The sequence below is a fragment of the Sander vitreus genome, chromosome 12 (assembly GCF_031162955.1).
Source record: "Sander vitreus isolate 19-12246 chromosome 12, sanVit1, whole genome shotgun sequence".
Taxonomy (NCBI): domain Eukaryota; kingdom Metazoa; phylum Chordata; class Actinopteri; order Perciformes; family Percidae; genus Sander; species Sander vitreus.
Genome location: NC_135866.1, coordinates 11,295,313 through 11,301,273, shown reverse-complemented (window position 1 = coordinate 11,301,273; position 5,961 = coordinate 11,295,313). Strand labels below are relative to the sequence as shown.

The 5,961-nt window shown below is 37.7% G+C and overlaps 1 long non-coding RNA gene across 1 annotated transcript; it reads right to left on the bottom strand.

Annotated features, from left to right (window-relative positions):
* Positions 1 to 875: 875 nt before the first annotated feature.
* On the bottom strand, positions 876 to 3,659 carry LOC144526394 (uncharacterized). Its single transcript, XR_013502748.1, has 2 exons — positions 3,374 to 3,659; positions 876 to 2,908 (listed from the first exon to the last, which is right to left on the bottom strand). It is a non-coding gene; the product is annotated as an uncharacterized LOC144526394 (long non-coding RNA).
* Positions 3,660 to 5,961: the final 2,302 nt, after the last annotated feature.

Genomic DNA, 5,961 nt, shown 5'->3' with positions numbered 1-5,961 from the left:
AGAATTACAGTAACATGACCAAGATAAGGTCCGTGCCACGTTGAAGTAGCCATAGTAAAGATTTCAATATCCAACATATCTGTGATGTGTGCCAAACAATGGTTTCTCCATTGTGACATTATTTTCTGGTTATATCTTCAGTTTTGTTGGGACCATGAGTCAATCATAACAAGTGAACTTGGGGTGGCACCTGTCACATCTCACAGTCACCTCCGTCCACCCATTATGTGCTACACTGAATTAAATAGTTAAAAAATGTAAATGTTTAAAATATGAACTAAGTGGATATAACCAAAAACAGACAAACAGATGATGCATTGTGAAAGCAGTACTTAGTTGTAACACAATTCTGGCACATTGGCAGACTAAATCATCCCCAGAGCATTGTAAAAAGGCCTTTAATACAATTATATAATGGCATACAACAAAATTACTGCATGCTGTATTATATAATCACAGTTTAGAGAAAAAAATGAGTCAACATCAAGTGGATGTAGGCTAAGATAAGCATGAGAGCACTGTAGCCTCTTTTTTACTTCCTCTACTACAAACCCTATTGTCACCGTTTGGCGGGGATGTATTCAAGCACTATATTTGAGATGTCGTAATCTCACAATAAGTGATTAACAAGCAACAACTCTTATGTAGTGGGACCAAATCTGCAGCTTTTGTAAAGCACCCTGTATGGTGGCACTTTACAATGGGAGTGAAGGGGGACATCACAACATTACACTGTTCACAATATAAACAGTTTCTATCCCTATCACACTGCTGCAGTCACGGGATAATAGAAAAGAGAGTGTGTTGGAGGTCAGCCAGCTGAGTGATCAATCTATCACAACTGCGGCTATATTGCAGTGTTTGTGTCCGGTGTGTGTGTGTGTGTGTGTGTGTGTGTGTGTGTGTGTGTGTGTGTGTGTGTGTGTGTGTGTGTGTGTGTGTGTGTGTGTGTGTGTGTGCGTGTGTGTGTTTTACAGAGAGAGTGAGATAGAGAGTGTATGTGTGCGAAGATGTTTAATGTGGCAAGCATCACTACAGGTATGTTATGCTGTGTTGTGTTGTATAAAAGAGATCAATCAATCGATCTAACATGTCCAAAACAGTAATAATAGCCAATAACCAATATGAAGAAAGGGAAACTAATTACTAATCAGTGAGAATAAATCGGGGAAAGTTAAAAGAAATTAGGAATGCATGAATGCAAATGAGGATTCTACTACTGTAACTGACAAATGACAGCAGAAGACTCTGTGGTGAATACCAGTGAAATTCTCTGAAATTTCCAGACAGCACAGCACAGCACAGCACTGACTTCCTGTTTGCTTTTGTGCCCTTTACTGCAGCAGCATCCCCTGCATCCTGTTGATACAGACTAAACAGAGATTGATATTGCTTTAATGGTATTTCTTAAATTAGTATTCATCAATATGTACACAGTATAGCGGTTATTCATTTGTGCTTGTTTCTTGGTTGTCCTACAATATGTTGTAGAACAGTGAGACCATAGGGTAAAAAAAGGAAAGGTAAGGGAAAAAAAAGAATTAAGATACCTTTGTACAGAAGTTAGCTAACCAAGCTAACTGTAATCTAGAAGAATAAAGCTTTTATTGTTGTCAAGCACAACTCTTCCTGCTAATATCACACACATGCATCTGTCTGGACCAACTGAATGAGCAGTGATCCACTCACACTGTAAAGAAGCAACTCTACATGTTTGAACGGTGGAAATAATCTTTATTTGTCTAACATAAATGTAAACTGGATTTGCTTAAATGTTTGTCATTTTGCCATTATGGCATTGATCTACATTGTTACTTTGAATTGTTTGACTTTGGTCTGGATTCTTTTCTGAAGATTTCATGTATCGTGGTCAACATTGTTTCTCTGCAGTAGATAAAAGAAGATATTAGAAGATTTATTTGAGCTATTAGTTGTTATGAGTGACTCACTGTATGTCACTGTCTTTTTATAGGCACATCCAGTCTTAGGCAGTTACTCACTCTGCCTGTTCACCTTCTGTACCCACATATGTTCTTTAATCTGTCTTTCTTTCCTCCTCTCTAACAAAAACATGGTCCTCTATCCTTCTGTCACTTATATTTCACTTATATGTCCTCACTTCATGAGTTCACCTCTCTCAGGCTATCTGTGTACTGCACTCAACTCTGCAAATGGGAAAAAAAAACATTGCAGGCCAGTTTTGATGCAAGCCTACTGTACACACAAGTAAACTGTACAGTTCTGTGAGCACCTGTAAAGAAAAAAAAATCAAATGTGTTCCTTTCTCCCACTTACTATGTATGCCTGCAACATTTGCAGCACTTATAGTCTCTGCAAGTATTGAGACACTCTCTGTGATTGTCTATTATAGCTTGCCTCTGTGTGGATCCCTCACCTGCTGTGTATCTTACTAGAATAGAACAATGCATAACTAAAAGTAGGACGTTGACGTTGGATATGAAAAGATTAAAGGCAGAGGAAAAAGTGAATTTGACATACAAAAGTCCACATTTAAAGGGTAACAGAGTAACGCATCACGATTGCATCACCACAAGGCACAGTAAGTCTGCAGATTAAACTGCAGGCGTGAACGCATCTGGATTTACCAAACTGCTAATTTACCATAAATAGAACTGCTGCCATTTCTAACTTCAGTCACTTTCAATCTGCCAACACAACAAAATCCAGTTTTTGATATAATAGTATGTTGATGCTTAGATGGATATGTTTAAAGAGTGAGACAGATGATTCATTCTGCATACAATATATTGCTGAGAAAGAGAGTGTTAGTGTGTCCCTGTTCACTCCACGTCTGCCTTGTCCTGCATGGCAACAGTCAGATAATCTCCGGAGTGGGTGACTGGAAGCTGCTATTTTAGCTTCCCACTGTCTGCGTCTGTGAATCCCTCTACAAGGTCAGAGCAGAGGAAGGAGAGGGGTTATTACAGTGACACAAGTGCACAAGGACAAAAGTTAAATGGCTCCGCTTTTGCTCTTTTTGAGTCCAAATAGGCTAATACACTAGTGTGTAACTCTTCAAAGCGGAATAGGGAGAGAACATGCAGTTGACTTAAGAGAAGCAAGAGGAGACCCTGATATTAACTGTGATAATCTTTTCTCACACAACCATGAGCATTATGGACATATGCAGTAAATTCTGCACTTAGTATTTGTACTGTATATCCCTCTCCACCATTGCATTTATTATTGTTTGTCTGGTCAGCCAGTGAAAACAGTGAACTGGAATTTGGAGAGTGATTAAGTATGCAAACTGTGTACGTAGGCCAGTTACAACAGCAACGTTTATGAGACTCTCATTACAGTAAAACACATGAAGAGAACGAACAGAATAAATAATGATATAGTAGCCTACCTGGTGATGTGATGATATATCTTTCAGTGCTGGTTGTTTCAGGCGGATCAACAACATCTTACAGTAGATGGTCACAGCTGGTCACAGCTGTCACTGTTTGGCCCTTTCGGGTTCTGGATCACTGGAGCGAATAAAACATTTTTGGAACAAGAGCTGCAGAGGAGCAGAGGATGTAAACCAGCCAAAAGAGTCCGGTTTTGCACACAGGAGTATTGTTGGTCACAAATCCAACACTGTATGTGTGTATGTATTGTCTTCACATCAGATCACCTCACTTTCACTTCACTATTCTCATTTGGAAAGCTAATAAACAGATCAATTTATAGTTCAATAGAGGAGGTAGTGAGACAGAGAGAAGGGGATGTATGCACTCACAAAATACTCTTGGGCAGACAGGTATTGCTTGCACAATGCTTCCCCCTGATGGATAAAAACAACATGTTATTCTAAAGACCATAGGAAGTCAACATTACATGATGAATAGAAAAAAAAAGCCTGAAGCAGTTCCTTTGAAAATAAATCAAACACAACTTGTATGTATGTGTGTGTGTATATGTGTGTGTCTGTGTGTGTATATATATGTATATATGTGTGTGTGTGTGTGTGTGTGTGTGTGTGTGTGTGTGTGTGTGTGTGTGTGCGCGCGCGTGTGTTAGTTTCCTCTGTGCCTTCGTGCTGTGCAGCATTTTGCAGCTGGTCCATAATAACCACTATAAAGTCATGGCCAGAATACAAAACACTATGTGTAGCTCAGATTTTAATGATATGTCCCATTAGTTATCATTAAATTAATATTTGGAAGAGAACCGCAGCTTGAGCTGAAACAAGCTGCTGTTGTCTGAGACAATACAGCTATGACTTGATTCTTGTCGATAAACTGGAACGGACGTGTGAAAACTTATTTACACTAATAATATTTCAAGACAAGTGCTTTTTAAAGACAATCTTACACCACATTCACCACGGTTTTGGGATATAATAATGTGGCAGTAAGATTCCAGTTAGAGGTGAAACACATTAGGCTTACAGTTTGCAGGTGTAGACTGAGATTCACTGTTGGAGACTTCACACTGCAGAAAATGTCTTTATCAAGCTTGAACAGGAACTAGTATAAAGCTTTTAAATGATGTTCATGAAAATACCACCATTTTGTAATATAACAACCCACTGTAACTGTGACAATAAGTAATACATTATCATTAATCCCAGTCAATAGTCAATCATGTTCAGCATCTGCTGTGGGGCACATGGCTTCCTCTCTGATGTGAGACATTTCTTTAGTGGTGTTTTGCTGACATCTACTGGACATAATTGAAATATTATGTATAAAATAATTCAAGGTCCAAAAGGTCATTTGTAAATAATAAGGCATGTGCTGTAATGGCAACCCTCCCACATATTAACTTATAAAGGGAAGTGCTCAATAGATTTATGATGCATGACTATTTGCACTATTATGAAATGACTCAACCCTGCCAAACAAACCAACCTCCTGGCAACCGGATACAAAATGATTCACAGAAATCATGAAGGGGTGACCGGTCCTTTTTAGTCCATGACCCTCTGCGTGCCTGAGGATTTCAGGTTAACCAATTCAGTATCATCTCACTTTTATTAACTTTTATCTGAAGAATTTCTTCTGATTGACCAAGATGTAAACTTCATGGCACCCTGCTCAAACGTCACATTTGGAAGTTCATCAATCTTATAGTATTACTAATAATAAAAGGAGGTATCAAACCTGAATTCTATCTGAAAACAGTATATATCTGAACAAAACCCTGAGAAAAAACGTTTCTATACAGAATGACACTAGGAGGAAATAATGACTGCAGACGTGGAAGTCTTTTTACAGTAATGCTAAGATAGTAAAGCCACTGTGTAGGTTTGAAAGTTTGGTGCCCCTGAGTGATAGTTTCAATATAAGGCACTGTGGCAGACAGCAAGGCACACTTTGACATGTAAACTAACAAAGAAAGAGTTACAGTTAGTCACCAAAATTGTATTCTATGTCATGCATTAATCATCTTAATATGTAATAAACAGAAAACCGATTGTTATCAGTTCCACAAATGTAGATGAACCCAATTTAGTTTCAGGAAGTAAATAATAGAAAATACAGCCAAAACGTCATCTCATTTCAGTTACAGAGATATGTTCTACGGACATTTATTCATTTTAAATAAATAAATGAATAAATAAATAAATAACCTTAAATAATAATTTATGAAAGTTGCATGTTTCAATGTTGACATGAGAAACAAGTAACAATGTATTTGCACTCCATTACAAAAAAACTATTTCAGGGAAGTAAACCATAATGATTAACCCTTCCTTTAAATGATCTTTCATACAGCAACTTTAGTTCGATAAATTGAATTTCAGATATCAGATTCATTTTCAGATTCAAATGTAATTCATACTTGTCAATTTAAGATTTGATCAATCCATTAATCCATCCATTAAGCTTCTACTGTATATTTTGTCATAAATCTATTACAGCAACACCTTGGAAATGTCACCTATTTATCAATCACAGGTCCTCAAAGCTTGATGTGTGCCTACACACACACACACACACACACACA